Source organism: Rhinolophus ferrumequinum, chromosome 2 (genome assembly GCF_004115265.2).
Source record: "Rhinolophus ferrumequinum isolate MPI-CBG mRhiFer1 chromosome 2, mRhiFer1_v1.p, whole genome shotgun sequence".
Taxonomy (NCBI): Eukaryota; Metazoa; Chordata; class Mammalia; order Chiroptera; family Rhinolophidae; genus Rhinolophus; species Rhinolophus ferrumequinum.
In genome coordinates, this window is record NC_046285.1 from 100,022,599 (window position 1) to 100,043,926 (window position 21,328).

A 21,328-nucleotide genomic window follows, 5' to 3' on the forward strand; every position below is an offset into this window, starting at 1 on the left:
TTCTGGTATCAAGATGGCTGAGTAAGTCACCAGCAAGCCTTCTCTCCTTTGTTACAAACCTCAGCAATAGTATGAAAGACATAGTTTTAAGTGAAGGCATAACTGCTCAAAAGTGAGAAAGGGAAAACAGTTTGGTGGTTCTTCAAACAGTTAAGCATAGAATTACCACAGGACTCAGCCATTGCACTCCTAGGGGTGTATGGCACAGAACGGAAAATGCATTGAAACAAAAACGTGTATGTGAATATCCATAGCAGCCCCATTCACAACAGCTAGAAGGTGAAAACAACCCAAATTTCCATCAACTGATGAATGGATAAACAAAATGTGCTCTCTCCATATGTGGACTATTACTCTGCCATGACAAGGAGAGGAGGACTGATACATCCTGCATTGTTTCTGAACCTTGAAATTATTACACGAAGTGAAAGAAGAAAGACACAAAAGGTCACATTTTGTCTGATTCTGTTTATATAACATGTCCAGAATAGGTCAGTGTATAGGGACAGAAAGTGGTTGCCAGGGGCTGGGGGGAGGGGAGTGACTGCTCCCTGGGACGCTTACGGTTCTCTTTTATGGTGATGAAACGTTTTGGAACTCGATGGAGGTGGTGGTGGCACAATGTTCTGAATGTGGTAGAGGTCACTGAATTGCATACTTTAAAATGGTTAATTTCAGGTTATTTACCTCTATAGAAAGAAGCAAGAAGGGGCAGCCTTGGGGGATCTAACCATGAATGGGTGGTGATGACCGGCCACCGTGGGCGCCCTCCGGCTCTGTGTGAGCAGCCACTGAGCTGGTGCCTTCCAGTGTAGTGACAGCCCTGCAATGGGCCTGGATACCCTCTACCAAGCGGTCCACGTGAAAATTGTAGCAACAACATGGAATTTTTAAAAAATCAAATGGCTTGGTGGTATCTGCTGTTCAGAGCTCTAGGGCAATGCCAATGTATTAGTAACCACAGTTTCCATGACCCTTTCATGTCTTCTCTATTTCTCTCCCAAACCTTAAACTCTTGTCTTTTAAGTTCCTCCTGTTTTCTTTGGAATGCACTTAATTGACTTGGAATGACTACAATCTCTGGTGGAGAATAACATGCTTCCTGGGTAAATAGCTCCTTCTCAAAAGATCTGCAAGAAAGCAGATTATGTGCAAATCCAGAGAATGCCTTTTGGTGCCAAGCTGGTTGTATTTGAAAGGTTCCATCGAGTTTCAGATTCACAGCTTGACATTTATGTGGTTATTTATGTCAATTATTAACTGTGGTGTGTTCGTGGCAATCTAATTATGACTGCCCTACTAGTCTGTCTTGTGAGAACAGCGAGAGGAGATTGCTTTGTGACAAGATTTCACCCTGGGATGTTCTTGAACACATCTTAGAAGGTTGGGGGGCCAAAGGGCTGATGTCTTTGGCATATGTTCTTTTTGGTCTGCGGCGTTCTTGGAGCTTTTGCCCCAAGAACACTGGTTGCCAGGCATTTCTGTTGCTCTGGGTGCAGGAGAAGGCAGAAAGAGCTCTTGGAACCTGAGAAGCTTCTCCAGGAGGGGAGTCTTGAATAGCCTTTGTTTCTAGGAGATTCTGAGGCGGGCAGCTGGGAGCTCTGCATTTCTGTAAGGTGGTTCAGAAAACCGGCCTGAGTGTCAGTGCAAAGAGCCAGTGTCTTGCTCTGTGAGAAATTTGTTCTGCTTTCTGACATTCTCACATTAAGGAAAGCTCTTGAGCTGCGATTCTTAGCTTTGTGCCTGCTATGCGAAGGCAGTGCTCTGCTGTGCGGGGCCTGGCCTCTCTGACTCAGACATGGGATCAGAATGAAGGGGAGGCTTCTGGTATAACGTTTGCCTTCCCCCCCCACCCCCCATGGCGGGGCTGTAGAGTGAAATGGATCCTGAATGGCAGGCACAGTAAGATGAGAAACAGCCCAGGGCAGCAGAAGAGGAGTGAAGATCCATGGGTTCTCGACTGAGAATGAACTCCACCAGGCTCCAGGTGGTTCAGGTGCGGTTCCAAGAGGAGACTGAATATTGACACCTCCCAGGAGAACCAGAAAGAGTAAGAAAGCTCGTCTGAAAGTAAATATACCTCACTGAGCTGCAGGAGAATGAGATGCATCCCTGCCTTTACTGGTGGCTGGGACTGGCTTTGTCTCACACCCTGTGGTTATGCCATGGTGACACATTCCCCATCACAGCTGTCTACAACCTTCAGAACAACTACTATGTGCTTCAGGGAAGGGAAAGCTGGAATTCACTCACATTTTGCCACCTATCTTACTGGTTTCCATTTTTTATAAAATCCAATTAAGTGCCGATTGACACTTTCTCTCCCCCAAACCATCTTCGCTTCTTGCTTTCCTCAAGTTAGGATATCATTGGCCACACCCCTGATACTTTGCAACTGGGGGAGGATTGAGTCCAGGCTGCTTGAAGCAATGACGCTGAGACTTCAGATGTGCATAGCAATTTGCATCCTGTCCGGCAGGGGTATTTCTAAAAGGAACGAAAGAAAAGCAGGACAAAGTCAAGCAGGTGCTCATACAAATCTGTCAAACGGATTTTTGACAAGGAGGCAAAAGCGATTCAGTGGAAAAAGGGTGGCCTTTCCGACAAATGGTGCTGGAGTGATTGATATCCACAGGCAAAAAAAGAAAAAAGAACCTCAACCTAAACCTCACACATTATTACACAGAAATTATTAACAACACAAAATGGATCATGGACTTAAATTTAATATGTGAAAAGTAAAATATAAAACTTTTAGGAAAAAATAGGAGAAAGTTATGGAGACCTAGGGCTAGATGAAGAGTTTTTATACCTGATACCAAAAGCATGGTCCATAAAAGGGAAAATTGGTCAATTTTTACCTCCTCAAGATTAAAACTTTTGCTCTGTGAAAGACCTGTTGAAGAGAATGGAAAGATAAGTGACAGCCTGGGAGAAAACATTTGAAAACCACAAGGACTTGTATCAAGAGGACATAAAGAACTCTCAAAACTCAATAGTAAAAACCCCAACAATGCAATTAGAAAATGGGCAAAGACATGGACAAACATTTCACTGAAGATGATATGCAGAAGGCAAATAAGCACATGAAAAGATTTTCAGTATCATTAACCATTAGGGAAACACAACTGAAAACCACAATGAGATCCACTATGCATCTCTCAGAATAGCTAAAATAAAAATGATAATGCCAACTGCTGGCGAGGATGGGGAGAAACACTCACTCACACATTGCAGATGGGAATGTCAATGGCACAGCCTTTCTGGGAAAGAGTCCAGCAGTTTCTTACAAAACTAAACGTGCGTTTACTATATGACCCAGCAATTGAACTCTCGGACAGTATCCCAGAGAAATGAAAACTTACGTTTACCAAAAAAACAAACAACAAACAAACAAACAAAAACCTCTACAAAATGTGCATAGCAGCTCTATCTGTAATAGCTCCGAACTGGAAATAACCCAAATGTCCTTCAATGGGAGAATGGTTAAAAAACTTTGCTGCATCCGTATCTCTGTCAATTTCCTGGTTGTGACACAAACAATAGTTATGCAAGATGATGTTATCATTGGGAGACCCTGCGTGAGGGGCTCTTCCAGAATCATTTCTTCAACTGCGTATGAATCTATCATCATCTCACAATAAATGTGTTTTAAAAGCTGTGTGAAAAAGTCAAGTGAATCAGACGCTAATAACCCTGGAGCTGTGGCACATGGACTGTGCTTTTTAAAGCCCTCGTGAGGCAGACCCCTGGTGATCTGGGAGCCAAGGAGAGGGAGCCTTTTGCTGCAAAGTGCAATTAATAATAGCACTGCCTCTTACCAGATGATCCAGCAGTGATGCTCCTTGATATTTACCCAAGTCAGTTGAAAAACCTACGTCCACACAAAAACCTGTGCACGGATGTTGTAGCAGCTTGATTCATCACTGCCGTAACTTGGAAGCAGCCAGTAGGTGATGGATACATAAACTGTGGTCCATCCAGACAGGGGAATAGTATTCAGCGCTAAAAAAAAATAAACTATCAAGCCATAAAAAGACAGAGAAACCTTAAATGTGTATTATTAAGTGAGAGAAGCCAATCTGAAAATTCTTCATATATTTGATTCTAAGGATATGATCTTCTGAAAAAGACAAAACTATGGAGACAGTAAAGAGGTCAGTGGTTGCCAGGGCTTACGTGGGAGGGAAGGATAAATAGGAAAAGCACAGAGGATGTTTAGGGCAGTGAAACTACTCTATATAAGTGTGGGCACATGTCATTATACATTTGTCAAAACCCCGAGACTATACAATACCAAGAATGAACGCTAATGAAAACGATGGACTCTGGGTGATAATCACATGTCAGTGTAGGTTCATTGATTGTAACAAGTGACCCGCTCTGGTGGCCATTGATAATGGGGGGAGGAGCTGTGTCGGGGGGGGGGGGACAGGGGTATGTGGGAACTCTCTGTACCTGCTGCTCAATTTTGCTGTGAATCTGAAATTGCTCTAAAAAGATCAAGTCCGTTTAAAAAATAATAGCACTGCCTTTGCTAACATCTTCACACAATTCAAGGTGCTTTCAGGAACGTTTTCTCCTTTAAGCCTCAAGACCATGTTCTGGGGTGAATGGAAGATGGAGGGTGTAAAATGATAGTAAGTGCTCTGTACAGGGCACTTTAGGGCCTGGTGTGGGTAAAAAGTGTCCTGCATTGTGCTCTTACCTACTCCCCACAGGGCATGCGGGGCACTGATGTGATCAGGGACACACATTTCCCCCTAGCGAGGGAGTGTAGTGAGGAGATGGCTCTCTGGGATCACCGGTAGGGTGGGTGGGTGTGGGTGTTGAGGCACCAGCCCAGGCAAGCTGGATGGAGGCAGGGAAGAGAGATGTGTGGTCCAAAGGAAGGAGGACCAAGGCAGAGAAGTGACGGGGGTCTGCCAGGTTCTCTTCCCGTCATTGGTGCCATGACTTATCATATCAAGTAGGACTCTACTGCAGAGACAGGACACATAAGGGAGAGGGAAAAGCAGAAAAGGAGCGCAGCGGTGGGGTCCAAACTCAAGATGGAAGGAGTAAGAATCTGAAATCTGGGATGGATCCACTCATTTACCCACAGGGCTGATTTACTTTGGAGACTTACTGTTAGACAGGGAATGGGAACGAATATAGTGGGAGGGACTTTTCTTGATGCCATGGCTTCGAGAGAAGGATACTTGCTGATTTTCCTTGTCAATCGCTTCTTATATTATTTATCTCTTTTCCAAGCACTTGTTTGGGGCACAGAGTTGGGTACCCAGGTTTTTCTGATGTGCACTCTGGCAGAGAAAGCTGTCTCCCTCTTGTGGTCTCTTAGGGGAACCGCTCAGGAAACCTTTGGAGCTGGGAGGGCCATGTTGGTGCTTCTAGATAGGAGACCGCCTTCCGGGCAAGAAGCACAGGGGTCTGGGAAGTGGAACTCCACCTTGGTTCTTTCTTTGCTGTGTTAGACCCCAAAAGACTCAAAGGTCACCTGAAAGTTGGGGGAAGTGAAAGGAGAAGAAAATGGAGCAAATGCAGGGTGGGTGGAAGATTCCAGAGCTTCACAGGGCTGACTCAGCCCTGCCAGCTTAGTAAGAGGAGGAGGAGCAAAATGTTTGGAAAGAGCCAGGCATGGAGTGTTTTGTCCTCCAAGCCCTTCTTTTGTGGGCAGCCCCTCAGCCCCTACCTATCTGAGATGACCAGGGGCACCCTCTGTGGTACAATGAGTCAGCAGATGCCCACTCTTTTGTGACCATAATGATGTTTCTTTATGGAAACAATCACAAGGAGTTGAGAAAGGCAATGACATTCAAAAGACCTGTGGTTGTCTCATCCTTTTTCACAGGACTTGGATCCCCGTGGCGTCTATTGAGCTGACATCTGTTGAATGGTGGTGTTGACTTGGGGCCATGTGGCAGCTTTGACCATGGGCCCAGCTCTCTTGCCTCCTGGGGGCGGCCCAGTCCAATGCTGATCTAACTGAAATGAAATTAGAGGTTAAGGAAGGAGAGAAAGTGCTAATGCTTGTTGGGGAGAGAGGAAGGTTTGCCTGAGTAGCAGCTCTGTTTGGAATTAGAAAGCATCAGATTGGATGCCCCTGGGTAGCAAACCCCGCCTCCAGGGCTGAGGGGCTGCCCCTGGTGGTGCCCACAGCCTGAGGCTGGCCTTCAGTCACCGTGGCCTGCCTTTCTCCCCCACTGATAGTAGCTTCCTGGAGGGCAGCCTGGGTCTCCCTCACTGGGTTCCCTCCAGCGACACACAGCTGTGCGAGGCCAGCTCAGCTGTTTGGCCCTTATCATGATGTGTTGAAACCCAAGAGGGTCGGTGAACTTAATTAGAACCAGAGGCTGTCACCTGTCTTTGCACCCGCTGCCCTTAATCCCCAAATAAGATGTTTTTTAAAAAATCCCTGGACACTTTGTTTTTACGTTTTTCTTATTTCATTTTTTTTTTAACTTTTTATTTTGGAAATTTTCAAGTGTGGAGAAAAGGTGCGAGAATAGTGCCATGGTCATCTGTCTGGCCTCGACCTGCACTTCCAAGTGGTTACACTGCCACGTGTGCTTTTAGCTCTCTCCATATGTAGACGTATAATATTATTTTCACTACTTGCTGAACCATTTGAAACTAAGTACAGATACCACGATCTTTCATCCCCTGAATGCTAAAAATAAGGATACTCATTTTCATAATCAAATGTAATGATTAAGTTCAGAAAATTTAATACTGATACAAGGCTAACATGTCACATACAGTCTATATTTAGGTTTTATGATATCCCCACAAATGTCCTTTATAGTAATTTTCTTTTCTGATGCCAGAAAAACCTTTTATCCTAGTGTCAACAGTTGTTCAAAAGGTGGGTCTGGCTACACACACACACACACACACACACACACACACACACACACAATGAGAGAGATTTAAGCTTTATTGCCGAGCATGTTTCCTGTAAGAGAATCTTAATTTATGTACTCATTTATTTTTTTGACAAGCTGCCTGCCCCCAGGGTGGGGTCTTTTAACCAGGCTCATTCCTCCAACTGCGAGCCAAGGGGCTCCAGGGGCCTGTCCTGTCTCACTCTCATGCTGGGCCTTTGGGGGTGCGGGGAGGAGAGAGGATGGGACAAGCAGGCTCTGGGGCACGCCGGTCTTCCCGCTGGGATGGCCTGCTCTCTGACTACCAGTGCGCAGCAGTGAGTTTCTGCTTTGGACCTACTGCCATCCACGTAGAGAACCAAAATCCCCGAGCTAGAAAGGACCACTTAGGGAATCAAAACCACAGAGCAGGACCTCCTGCTGCTCAACCTTCCTCTTCGTTGGACAGAGAAGAAAGTGGAATTCAGGGAGGCAAGGCGACTTGGCCAAGCTCACTCAGCCAGCAATAGATGGGGGATGAAATTGACATTTTTTCCGGCCATTCTGCTGTTTCTCAGACACCCAAGACTGAGGAGCAAGGAACACAGAGACGAAAGAGAAAAGGTGTTCCCTGGAGAGAATGAGAAGCAGGGGCAGTGGATGTGCTTCTCAAAAGTTGAAGAGGCAAAGCTTGAGGTGTGATGTAGCCCCTGTGATGGGCAGCAGCAGGAGAGCTAGTGGTCAGGCGCATCACCCCCAAGGAGGCGGGTCCATGCAGACGTGGGCACAGCGCCTGGTCTGTCAGTGGGCACCGTGGCAGGGCAGGGCCTGGGGCTGCTCATACCTTCTTGCCTGTCCCAGCTCCCTCCTGCTCTTGGTTTGGGTGCTCTACTTTGCTTGGCTCTCTCTCTGGGACTGGAGTCTGCTGTGAGCAATTGGCCACGATCTGCTATTCTGGCTTTCGAATTCACCAAGGGATGCAGACAGGAGACATATGCTCGGTGCGAATGGGAAATCATAGCTAAAAATCATCACTTCTCTGGTTGCAACCAATTGGATTTTACAGAACTCAGTAATTCGGCAAAACGTCATAAGCTAAGAAAATAAGGGCTTCCTGCCAAGAACCCTTCTGCTGCAGGTTTGGGGGTTAGAATCAGTGGCCTGATTTATAGGGATCCCATCCACTGGGAACACAGAACTGCGTGTCAGAGCTTTGCAGAGGAGCAGAGACACTCAGAAAGAAAACCATTGTGTTCCTGCCACTTTCACGGCTCCTGAGGGCCTAAGTTAATACTGTGACAGCCACACATTAACATGCAGTGGATGGAGCGTGGCCTTCCTGGAAAAATCTTTTTCTTTTTGAAAACTATTTGAACACCATATTCAGAAGTCCATGACTGCTGAGAGGGAAGTTTGTGCAAAATGATCAGCTCCTCCCCCTTTGTCAGGGTTGACCTTCTGCTTTTATTTCCAACAACGAGCAGCATGAATAGACTATTAACATTTATTGAGAGTTTGCTCTGGGCCAAACACTGTTGTAACGATTTTACCTATTGTTTTCTTTCATCCTTAGTACAGTTCAATGAAGTAGGTCCCATTGTATAGATGTTGAAACAGACTCAGAGAGGGTGAGAAAGTTGGCTAAGGTCACATCATAATTACGTGGCAAAATCAAGACTACAGCCCAGACAGCCTGGCACCAGAGTGTATGCCCTTAACCACTATTCTTTATTTTTCCATAACAAGTTCATCGTTTGGTTTTAAGTTGGTGTGTGTTTTCTATAAACTAAATGTTTGTGTCTCCTCAAACTTCATATGTTGAAATCCCCACTGGGATGCTATTTGGGGGCGGGGCCTGTGGGAGGTGATTAAGTCATGAAGGTGGAGTCCTCATGAATGGGATTCGTGCCCTTACACAAGAGTCTGCAGAACTGTGAGACATACATTGGTGTTTATGAGCCACCCCATGTGTGGTGTTTTCATCATCGTGGCCTGAATGGACTAAGGTAGCGTTAGAGGTGGGGTGAGCCTGGGCTGGGGATTTCTAGGTGATTCTTCTTGTACGTAGACCTGATGTGATCTTTCCAACTTCCTAAACCATTGTGGAATGTTCTGAGCACAGGACTGGATCTGCATTGTGTTGAACCTGGTAGGTGGCATGGCTTCTGGTGGGGAGTGAATGTGGGGGAGAAGGAGGGTGGCAGGCAAGATGTCCCCCAATGATCCCTGCCTCCTGGTATTTATACCCTTGTGTAATCCCCTCTCCTTGAGTGCGTGCTGGATTTATTGACTCTCGTCTAACAAAATAGACTAGGGCAGAAGTGGTGGGATGCCACTTTTTTTGTTGTTTTGTTTTTACAGATTTATTTTTGAGAACAGTTTTAGATACACAGTAAAACTGCAAACATAGTACAGAATTCTCATACATCTCTCACGGGATGCCACTTTTGAGATTGAGTTATAAAAAGATTGTGTCTTCCATCTTGGGTACTCACTCTCTCCTGCATCACTCATTCTCGGGGAATCCAGCTGCCATGTGGTAAGATAGCTCTGTGGAGAGGTCCATGTGGCCAGAGGGAGGTTCTTAAGCAACCAATGACTGAGCTTGAAAATGGATCCCCTGTACTCCAATCAAGCCTTCGGATGAAACCGCAGCCATAGCTGACAGTTTGACTAATATCTCATGAGAGACCTTGAGCCAGAGGCACTGAGCTAAGCCACATCTGGATTTCTGACTGATGGAAATTGTAAAATGATAAACATTTGTTGTTTTCAGCCACTAAGTTTTGGGATGACTTGTTACGCAGCAATAGGTAACTAACACGAGGAGCACCTGGTACTCACATCCTCCCTCAGGTGTTGCCTGAGGTGCTCTGATGGATGAGGCCTTGGCCAATCAGGCCCTCACTGGTGTCTCCTGGGTGTGTGCCGAATGTGCTGGTGTTGTCTGATGTGCAGAGGCTGGCAGGAAAGAAGGCTGTGTTTGGACCAACCTGTAGGGTGTGGACAACTTGCCTGGCCATCTAAGCAGCTTGCTCCTCCATGCTGAGCTCGGGAGAGGAGACAGATGATCCAGGCTCATAGGAAGCACAGACACCCCAATAAGTTTTACCACGTGCTCTCTCCCCACCCCCACCCTGGTTCCCTCACAAAATGAATCTTGTCAGAGAGCTTTATAGTATTCACGGTACTGGCACATACATTCTCTTTGGGTGATTATAATCATTAGAGGAAGCAGGTAGATGAGGAAACTGAGACCACCATACTTGTCTAAATCTTTGTGTGGTTTACAAGGTTTTTTTACATTCACATTCTCACCCAAGACTGTGTTTGGGCTCAGAGGGGTTGAAAGACCTACTGGAGCCACAATCTAAACTCAGAAAAGAGAAGGAGAGCCCAAGATCCCTTCCTCCTGTCCCCTGCCTGGTTTCTAAGTCCCTGTGTACCTCTGAGCCTCCTACCGTGGGAACTACAAAAGAAACACTTCACAGGAGGAATCGGGTGAAGAGGGAGAACTGAGGAATTAGGCATCCCTTCAAAGAGAGTCTTTTAAAATGCTGAAACATTATAGAAAAACATGCAAAAAACAAAACAAACAAACAAAAACCTCCCAAAACCAACCAAATAAAAAATCCTCTCACAAACACATTTTTTCCCCTAGCTATCAACTGGGGACAATAACACTAAACTTTGAAGGTTTTATGGAGATTAGTTAGTTGGTTCGTTAGTTAACTCAACAGAATGATGGAATGATAGAATACCTTCCCCTTGCCAAGCATTGTTCCAGGTAGCTGGAATGTGGGGAACGAGACTCAGAAAATTTCTACCCACGTGGGACGTATGTTCTAGTAGAAAGATCTGCTTATTCTATAGGAGCTAAAAGTCTGCAAGGTGATAGTTCGTGTGCAGAGGGGGCTGCTTTCTCCCTGAAGTTTATGTCATATTTACTGTTCCATTGGTTTTAGTAATTCACAGACCCTTAGCTAACTGTTGGGCATTTTGATTTTTCCTCTTTTTGGTCATTATGAGCAGAGCTGTTGTAAACAACTTTATATAATTAATTTTCATCAATTCCTTGGAATTATTTCCATAAAATAAATTCCCAGAAAGGAATTGTTGGGGTAAAGGATGTGAATGTTTGTTTTGATTCTTGTTAGAGAGTACTAGAGAATGCTCCAGAAATGCTGTGCCAAATTATGTAGTTATCAGTGTTTTTGTTTGTTTGTTTTTATCCCAAGTATTCCTAGCATTGGATTTTTATAATTTAATTTCTTTCTCTTTTTTTGGGCTAATTTGATAGGTGCAAAACGCTATTTCCGAGTTGACTTGGATTTCATGAAGCTGAACATTTTTCTTTCATGTCACAGGTTCAAATCTACTTAGGCTGGGTGAAGATCTGGTAACAACACCCCCCAAATCTTAGTGACTTTTGACAATGGAGGTCTACTTCTTGTTCATGCTACATTTCCTCTGTGTGTTGACTAGTGATGTTGCTGCTTGTGTCCTCCTTCTAGAAGCCAGGCTGGTAGAACAGCCGCTACCTGGAATGCTGCTGGTGCCCGAGGAAGTGGGAGAGAGTAGCAAATCATGTGTAGGTCATGAAACACTCGGCTGCAAGTGACACATGTCACTTCTCCCACAATTTCATTGACCGAAAAGCAAGTGACACGGTCATACCTTACTTCAGGGGCAAAGGTCATAGGCCCAAGAGAAGATCCAGAAAAATCTGGAAAGCATAACTAATGACTACCACACCGTGATTTACTGTTTGTGTTATTTCCTATATAAACGGACTGTTTATTCTTTTATTACTTTTTGGTAGGCAGTGATTCTGAGAGGAAAAAAAAAGAAACATACTGTTCTTTATTTCATACTCTTCTCTGAGAACATTGGATTCTCGGGTCATCATCCCCAGCACTCTGTTCTGGTTCACCCTTTCCTTGCACCAACTCCAAATCGACATTAACCAGGAAGCATTTTTTATTTTGTCTTTACTTTTTCTTTTGCTAAATCAGAATGACCTCGAGAAGTATCCAATCATCTTTTTCTCATTCTCAACAATGGGGGCATTGTCCTCTCAGGTTTTGCCTGTAGCTTTGAGACTAATTTGTGTGAAGCCGGAGGAGTCGCTTTGAGTGACCAGTGGGTCCAAGTAGTGACTGCAGGACAGTGAGTTTCTTGCTTCCTTTCAAAGGCAAGTCAGTTTGGCTTCATTTCTGCTTCACTGGTGCTTCCTTTGATGCCACCGTGTAAAAAAGTGTTATTAAAAGCAACCGAGGCATATTGGTACTTTATTTTAGATACTGTTTGATGCATTTGTTATTATTTGACTGAGAGTGTGTGCTTGTTTTGGGTAGATGGAAATCTAATTTTCCTTGCCCCGTGCATCTAATAACTCTGGTGAGTTGACTTCTTTCTCACCTGATCTAGCTCTTCATGTATAAATTGATTAGTCTGATTAGTAAAGAAAGAGTTTGATTAGACAAAGATGTGATTTTTCGTCTGGGAGAGCACATATGCTGTTCTCAACAGAGATCACTGTGAGTTGGGTGGAATATACCTGTTCGGGTTTGGGGAGGAGGATTTCACACAGAAAGAAGTGTGACTCCTTAGTGGGCAGGCACGTGTGTCTGGGAGACTGCACAGAGACTGGCCATAAGGGAAGCCCAGGAAATCTACTCCAGTATGTCACTGACTGCCCCGGCTGTGGAGGGGCACGTCCGAGGGCACATCTCTTTCAGTTGAATGCTGAGAAGTGCTTGATGACTGGGCACGGTGGCATTTCCGCTTGGGCTCCTGGGCTTGAAGGGGAACAGGCCACTCTTCTGCTTGCTCCCAGGGTGGGCTGGAAGTCTCATAAAAAATATCAGTGCCTCCCACCCTCCTGTCTCACCTAGCCCAGTGGTTCTTAATCCTGGCTGCACATTAGAATCACCAGGGGAGCCCTGAAAAATGCTGACACCCACGTTCCATCCCCTACAGATTCTCATTGGTCTGGGTGGAGCTTGGGTTTCTGTATTTTTTTCAACCAGTGCTGGGTTGAAATCCAATAAGGCACAAATATTTCACACCCCTGCTGTGCCCAATGTGTGAAAATACCTGCTCCTCATCAAACATCAAACAACCACAGTTGGGCTGTTTGTTTCTTAGTGCTTAGTTATTTCAATCTTTTCTCTTAAGTTCCATGAGGTCTGACAATTAAATTCACGAACTTGTTGCAATGATCTTGTTAACCATTTTTTTTATATCAGAGGGATTGTTTATTATGAATTTGTACCAACTGGCCAAACAGTTAACCAAATGTACTATTTGGAAGTGCTAAAAAGGCTGCGTGAAAAAGTTAGACGACCTGAACTTTTCGCCAACAATTCGTGGCTCTTGCATCACGACAATGCACCAGCTCACAGCACTGTCTGTGAGGGGGTTTTTAGCCAGTAAACAAATAACCGTATTGGAACACCCTCCCTACTCACCTGATCTGGCCCCCAATGACTTCTTTCTTTACCCGAGGATAAAGGAAATATTGAAAGGAAGACATTTTGATGACATTCAGGACATCAAGGGTAAGACGACGACAGCTCTGATGGCCATTCCAGAAAAAGAGTTCCAAAATTGAAGGGTGGACTAGGTGCTGGTGTAGGTGCATAGCTTCCCAAGGGGAGTACTTCGAAGGTGACCGTAGTGATATTCAGCAATGAGGTACGTAGCACTTTTTCTAGGATGAATTCACAAACCTAATTGTCCAACCTCATAAGCAGTAGCTTAAATGGTGGTCCCCAAAAGACATGTTCATGTCCTAGATCCTTTGAGTGTGGCCTCATTTGGAAAAAGGGTCTTTGTGAATGTTAACATGCTAAGGTCTGGCTGCCCACTGCTTGAAAAAGTTAAAAATAGAGAGACAAGTTTAGTGGGAAGAAAAGCAGGTTTATTCAGAATGCAGGGATTCTGAGAAGATGGCAGACTCCTGTCCGAAGGCCATCTCCTCATTCCTAGAAAGGTCAGAAGTTTTTATTGGTACACAAGAAGAAGCAGAACAAAGGAAAGGGGGAGTCAGTCACATGGCTCATCCGGGGAACATCTCTTGGGGTCCAGTTTGTTCCACCATGGTTATCCAGAACCCAGTCTTATGGGAAAGTCATATGTCATCTGACAGAGAATCCCAGTCAACAATTGCAGCCTGGTTGCGGGTGTCCGGAAGGCTGACTCAGTTTCTTGCAAGTTAGTGTTGTGCTGATGAGCTAGATTAGCAAGGTATGCAGGAGCCTCGGGAAAGCAGAGCCATTAAATCAGATAGTGAGGGAGAGAAACAAAGAAAACAGCTGAATAGCAAACTGGGAGGTGAATCAAGCTATGGGCTAAGTGATTGATTTCTTAAGTTTCACCTTTATAAATATAATTAAGTAAAAGAGGGCAGCTTGAGATGAGTTTATCCTTGATTACCTGGATGGGCTTTAAATCCAATTATGAGTGTCCTGGTAAGAGACAGAAGAGAAGACACAGACACAGAGAAGAGGGGGTGGCCATGCGGTGAGGGAAGCAAAGGTTGGGTTGATGCAGCCACAAGCCAAGGAGCGCGTGCAGCCCCCAGAAGCTTGAAGAGGCAGGAAGCATTCTCTCTTAGAGCCTCTGGAGGCAGCGTAGCCCTGCTCACACCTTGATTTCAGACTTCTACCCTTCAGAACCATGAAAGAATAAATTTCTGTTGTAAGTCGCCAAGTTTGTGGTAATTTGTTATAGTAGCCATTAAATACATCCTATTTCCTTTATTTACCCTTTCTTTGGCTCTTTTTCGGGTGTCTCTTGACTGTTTTTCTAGATAAAGTTTCCTTTTATTTTTCTTTCTGATTTCTCCATGCTCTGTCATGACTGGTGCGTCCTGGCACCATGACTTATTCCATACCCAGCAGCACCCCATGCAAACCTGTGGCTGTGGGGCCTATTTAAGACCCTGGCTGTTTCCTTGTTCCTTCTGACTATTCTTCTTGGCGGGGTGCACATTTTCCCCCCTCACATGTATATCCCTGTGCCCATGCTCCGGGATAATGTCTCCTTTAGCTGTTTTCCCTGGTGTCTTTGTAGTACTAAATTGATGCTTTGAGGTGTAGAGAGAGGTGAAGGCAGTGGAGATAGGGAATAGGGAGAGGGAAAGCTCTAGGACCTGAGTCCAGCGCCAGGCCAAGTGTATGGGCCACATGCGTGATTTGCAGCTATTTGACAACGATTTGCAACACAGGACCTTGTGCATTGCCTCAGGGGAAGGGCAGGGGGATTTTGGAGCTTCAGAATCTGAGAATGTTCTTTAGAATCTGGAATACTGTTGGGCTTCTTTCTTGATCAGTCGTTCCTGTTGTTTTCTGTAGAAAAGTAATTCCTCCTTCAAGTAGCTCCTCCTACGAGAATGAGCAGAAGCAGAGGGCAGTGGGGTGGCTGTGGTACAAGGTAACCATTTTAAGTCTTTACCGACCCTTAGTGAGGGCTCATGTTAACCCAGGGTTTTGCCTGGGATGCCTGACCTGTACCTGGGAATGATGCTACAGGGAAGGGGACACTTAGCTGGGACTTTGAATCGCTAAAGGTGCTGGAAGAAGGGAAACCAGGTGAATTCAAGGAATAGAGCTAGGAACCCCGGGCGGAACCATAGAGACTATGGGAACCAAGAGAATCTGAGAGGACTCAGAATATCTCAAACTGGGGAGCCGCAAGTGGTGCTAAAGAGAGAGAGCTGGCTCTGCTGATGTGGTTTTTGTTTTCAGTAAACTTTTTATTTTAATGAACTTCTTTTTGAACTTATTTTGAGATTTGTAGTGTTATTATAAAGATAGCACAGAGAGTTCCTATGTACTCCACACCCACTTTCCGTTATTAACATCTTACATTAGAATGGCACATTCCCCACAGTTAATGAACGAACACTGAAGCATTATTTTAAACTAAAGTCCACACTTTATTCAGATTGCCTCAGTTTTTCCCTAATGTCCCTTTTCTGCTGCAGGATCCCATTCAGGATCCCACATGACATTTAGTCACTATTTCTCCTCAGGGTCCAATTAGTTGTGAGTTTCTCAGACTTTCCTTGTTTTTGATGACCTTGGCAGTTTTAAGGAGCACGGATCAGGTATTTTGTAAAATGTCCCTCCACTGGAATTTGAATTTTCCTGATTAGACCAAGGTTACGGGTTTTGGGGAGGAAGACCAGAGGTAAAATCCATGCTCATCACGTCATAGCAGAGGTACGTGCTCGCAACCCGACACCACTGTTGATGTTAACTTTGATGAGCAGGTTGAGTAGTATCGATCAGGCTCCTACACTGTAAAATGACTCTTTGTCCCCCTTTTAATAGAGACCCAGCCCTCACTGCCTTCGGGCTTCCTGGCCTCTCTGTGAGAGACAAAGTCTGATGGGCAGCCTCTTTGGAAGGAAGTTGCTATGCCCAGCCCACACTGATAGAGTGAGGAGTTAGGCTCCCCACCTTGAGGGGTATTCCACCCTCCACACGTTAGTGGGAATTCTGCACAGGAGATTTGTCCATTCTCCTCCATCATTTATTTATATCAGTATGGGTTCATTGACACTGATTTTGTACATTGAGTTATAATACAATTCTACTTAAAAAATTATTTTTGCTCCTATTGTGAGTTGGTCCAGATTAGCTCCTGGGTCCCTTTGACACAATTCCATCACTGTGGGTTTCCATCTTTTTAAGGCACTAAAGTAAGTTAGCGCCTCACTTTCTGGCACTACAAGATGCTCCAGGACCACCTTATAGATTTCCTGCCCCAGTCCTAGAATCAGCCAGTTCTCTAAGGAGCCATAGTTTCTTTTATTGGAGAATGCTATTATAAATCAAGATCTGAACGGTCGTTGTCTCTAGGCCTTCTCAGCTGACATATATATATATGCATGTAGTAACTTGTGTATGTACGCATATCTATAAATGCTTCTACAAGTAACCATCTGTATCTATATTAAGCCGAATTTAAGTTCATACTGATGTCTCTAATGCTAATCCATTTTTATTACATAGATTATTCTAGCTTCCTCCTAGTTCTTTCCTGTAACCTCCCACTCCAACAGTGAGTAACTGGCTCTCACCATCTGCCATCCATTTCCTTAATTGCCCAATTCCAGTATCCATACATCGTGGTTTCAGAGTTGTTAACCTGTACGCTTGTGGGAAACAACTTCATCGGCTAGAGTGCCGTGCTGTATCTGTGTACAGTACCTTTGGCCTTTAGTCATACAGACTCCACTCATTTCCAAAGTTGCTTAAAAGTTAGCACCTCATTCCCCTGCATTCTGCATTTCATCCTGGAGCCTCCTGACCTCCAAAACAATTTTATTCCAGCTTAAATAGAAAAATGCCAGGAAGGACTTACTCTTGGACTAGCACTTGTGCTTCAATAGTGGGAGACACTGATGGTCAGGGTCTGTCAGATGCTCACGCATGTGCTGAGAGATGGTGAGGGATGCTGAGGTTGTCCACTACCTGTAGCTACGCGATTAGATAAGGAAGGGGAGCATTGCCCCAAAGGACACGGGGGTGTTGGACAGACAAAAATCAATAGATGCCCACAATTGCACCCCTTAGTCCAACAGCACACACGCCAATTCTTCTTCTCATATTTATAGTTAAAAATATGCCTCCTCCTAACAAAATTTACATCTCTTCTCTCCCCAAAAAGAGTCAAGGTAAAGCCCGCACAGTTACCATATCCAGCTGCAAATCCAGCACCCTAAGTGATACAGTTTGCTTTTTTTCAGCTTTGAGTGTGGCTCCGCATGGTCAGGCAGTTCCTTACCCAGAAGTATGTGGGTTTTAAAAATGAAGGAAAAACAGGGTAATACTTAACCAAAGATATTAGTCTTTAATGGAAGAAGAGCGAGGGAGATTTTCTTAGGCAACATTTGTACATTTGTAGACCTCTTCACAAAATACATCAGAGGTGCTCGACTCCTCTGTTCCTATGGAGAAGGCAGACAATGAATGCTATAGAGTCATGTTTTGGGGACATTGGTTCTCACTCTCAGCTTTGCTTAATGTGTGCTGTTCTTTTGTCTACGTACAAGGTTCATCTCTCAGTGTTAATTGAAATTCAAATAAGTATCTTTTATTTTCTGGTGACAGTTTCATTTAGTAATCACTTTGTGTCTGTCAAAAATTTATGTGTGTTCTCCTTTAACTCCATTAATCGTAGTTGAATTTTAAAGCATTGTAATTAAATTGTATCAAATTGTTTACTTTGAAAACCTTTTAAAAATGTCAATGGACTGGAAATAAATTCTATTAATTGGTGCAGAGTGCCTGTAAAGGCAGAATAAGATATGATATACAACCATTGCTAAGATGATAAAACCGGAGTTGACATTAATGAAATAACTGTAATAATTTACCATCTCTTTGATCATCTGATGCTTCTTAGCATCTTGTAAAATACTACAGAAGGAAGAAAGCTATTATCAGTTCATGAAAGGTAATAATGCTGTGTTTCCAAGCAGAGCCTCTCAATGGTTGAGTCCCTATCACTTCCATGTTTTTAATCAGACACACACACACACACACACACACACACACACACACACACACAACCTCCATGTTCTGAAAACGGTAGAATATTTTAAACATTTCAGTTGTCCATAGTAACTATATCTACTTCTTCACTTTTTATTCTTCATGCATCCCCTTTAGATTCAGTTTACAACCTCCCACTTCTACCAAGTCATCAGATGATCTCCACTTTGCCAAATCCTATGGTCATTATTCTCTATATATTTATTCACACTCTCAAAGGCACTTAACATAGTTGATTACTCTTATTACTGAATATTTCTTATGCTGGTTTTCATGACATCATATTCACCAGACTTTATTTCTACCTCTTTGACTGCTCACCAGTAATGGAGATAAAATAAATCATAAAATATTCTCAATTAATCCAAAAGAAGGAAGTAAAAGAGGAAAAAAAGAATAAAGAACAGATAAGTCAAATAAAAAACAAACAGGAAAATGACAAAAGGAAATTATACCAGATGCATAATTAAATTAAATTAAATTAAATCGTCTAAACACCCCAATTAAAAGGCAGAGATTGTCAGACTGGATAAAAATACAAGATCACACCATGTGCTGCTTATGAGAAACTTTTTATACAAAGACACAGGTAGGTTAAAAGTAAAATGATGGATAAGGCATACCATCTAAGACTAATCTAGTGAAAACCAAATTGGCTATATTATATCAAACAAAGTAGACTTTGAAACAAGGGATATTACCAGGGATAAGGAGGAAGAGTTCATAATGATAAACTGAGTGATTTATCAAGTGGACAATTCTAAATATACTCATATATTCATCAATAATCAGGTTTCAGAAAATATGAAGCAAAAACTTAACAAAGTTGAAAGGACAAACAGACAAATTCACAATTATAATTTAAGGTATCAACACTCTTTTCTCTATCATTGATAGGAGAAAAAATCAATTAGTATATAGATCTTGAACAATGGGATATAATCGACATTTATTAAAAAACACTCCATGACAACAGAATACTCAGTTAAAAAATTTGCTGATGGGACATTCATTAAGATAGGTCATATGCTTGTTCATAAAATAAGTCTCAATAATTTAAAAGAAATGAAATCATATAGAATGTGTTCTCAGATGTTAAGAGAATTAAATTAGAAATCTATGAGAAAGATCACCCATGGGGAGCATGCAAAGAGAGGAAATATGATTCAAGGCTGAACTTTGGGGAATAGTAGTATGGTGGTAGCACAGGAGGAGCTTTTGAAGAAGGCTGATAAGAAAAGATCAGAGAATAATAAGAAGAAGCAAGTAAGAGGAGTCACAGAGGCCAAGGGAACAGAGAATTCCAAGGAACAACATTGTTAAATGGAGAAGTATCTGCTAAAATGAGGGTTGAAAAAAATCCATTGGGCTTGAAGACATGGTGATTAGTGGTGACCTTAGAAAGAGACAGTTGATGAGAAATGAGGAAGTAAAGGCAGTATCTATCCCTCTTTCAGGGAAACCTCTTTCCCTCTTGGGAAAGGCAAGAACAAGAAAAAAAACAGGGCCGAAGCTGGAGGGAAAGTCAGGGTCAGAGGAGGGGATTTTTTTTTAATTTTAATTTGTTAATTTGTTGTTTTAAAAATAAGGGAGATTTGAACATGTTTGTAGACTGAAGTTAAGAGCTGGTAGTAAAGGAGATGGTAAGGAATGGAATTATGACAAAAGGTGAGTAAGTCATTTTGAATACGGATATGAGAGGGAAAAATGTAAGGATGAGTGTACCTGTAGATAAATTTGTGAGTGGGGCTGGAAATTGTTACACAAAACACCACCATGAATTCAACTTTTACCTTTATAGTGACGACTTTCAGACTTTATGCCTCGCCTTAACTCTTGAGTTCCAGACCCAATTTCTAAGTGCCCGCCGGCCATCTCCACTTAGATAGACCGTCACTGTGCACTTACACGTATGAAAACAAACTTGTATTCTTCCTAGTGAGTTCCCTTCCTGTCTCCCCTTTCTTCCCTTCGCCCACGCAGCTGGAGCCTCGACTCAGCCTGGTGCATCGCATATCTTAACCTTATGCGTAGGTCACATGAAAAGTTGGGCTTCACTTGTCAGAACCTACAGGGCGTGTGTAGGGGAGGGCTGGCAGTGTGTGTGGAGCGGGAGTGGGAGAGGGATCTTAGAAAAAGGGGTTTTGAGCTAATGGCAAATCAAAGCCAGCCAGGCAGCCCCAAAATGTCACCAATTCAGAGGTGAGACAGGAGAGAGAGTCTAGGTAGAAAGACAGCAAGATGAAATTTTGCAAGACTAGAGATTGGAGGATTTGGAGGGTGGGAAGCAGATCCCAGATAAAGGTCTGAGCTGGTGAAATGCTGGCTACAAACCCTTTCTGTGGTGTTCCTTGAAACTTGACCCTGAGCATGAGGGAAGCCATTAAAAGCACCAGACTGTTATAGATGCCCCGATTCCACTGACGTTTCCAGCATTCTTCCAGCCCCCAGCCTTGGAATGTGGACCTTCCCTGATTGTTCCTTCTCTTTCCCTCATCCCCATCCCACTACGATTCATTTTTGAGTGCTCGATAGTCTTCCTCTACATGTCTCTCTACTTTGGACCCCCCAATCATACATCTCCCTTTCTCTTTTCCTCTTGCCAACCAGTGTCCAGATTCCATATATCTTCTGTTTCTAGTAAGTTTAGAAAAGTTAAAAGAAAGAAAGAAAGAAAGAAAGAAAGAAGAAAGAAGAAAGAAAGAAAGAAGAAAGAAAGAAGAAAGAAAGAAAGAAATGAAAAAAAAACTTTTCTCATAGTTTGCCTGTTCTTGGCAGAGTAGACCTGCCTGGAGGCCAGTAGTAGTAACGTGCATGAAATGAAAGAAATATATATGTAATAATGAAAGAACAAAAAAACACAAAAAACACAACCCCGATCCAATCTTGGAAAAT

The 21,328-nt window shown here is 43.5% G+C and overlaps 1 protein-coding gene across 3 annotated transcripts in view; it reads left to right on the top strand.

The window, feature by feature from the left end:
* Positions 1 to 21,328, top strand: part of KCNE2 (potassium voltage-gated channel subfamily E regulatory subunit 2) — a 165,345-nt gene that overhangs the window by 61,394 nt on the left and 82,623 nt on the right. The window lies entirely within an intron of this gene.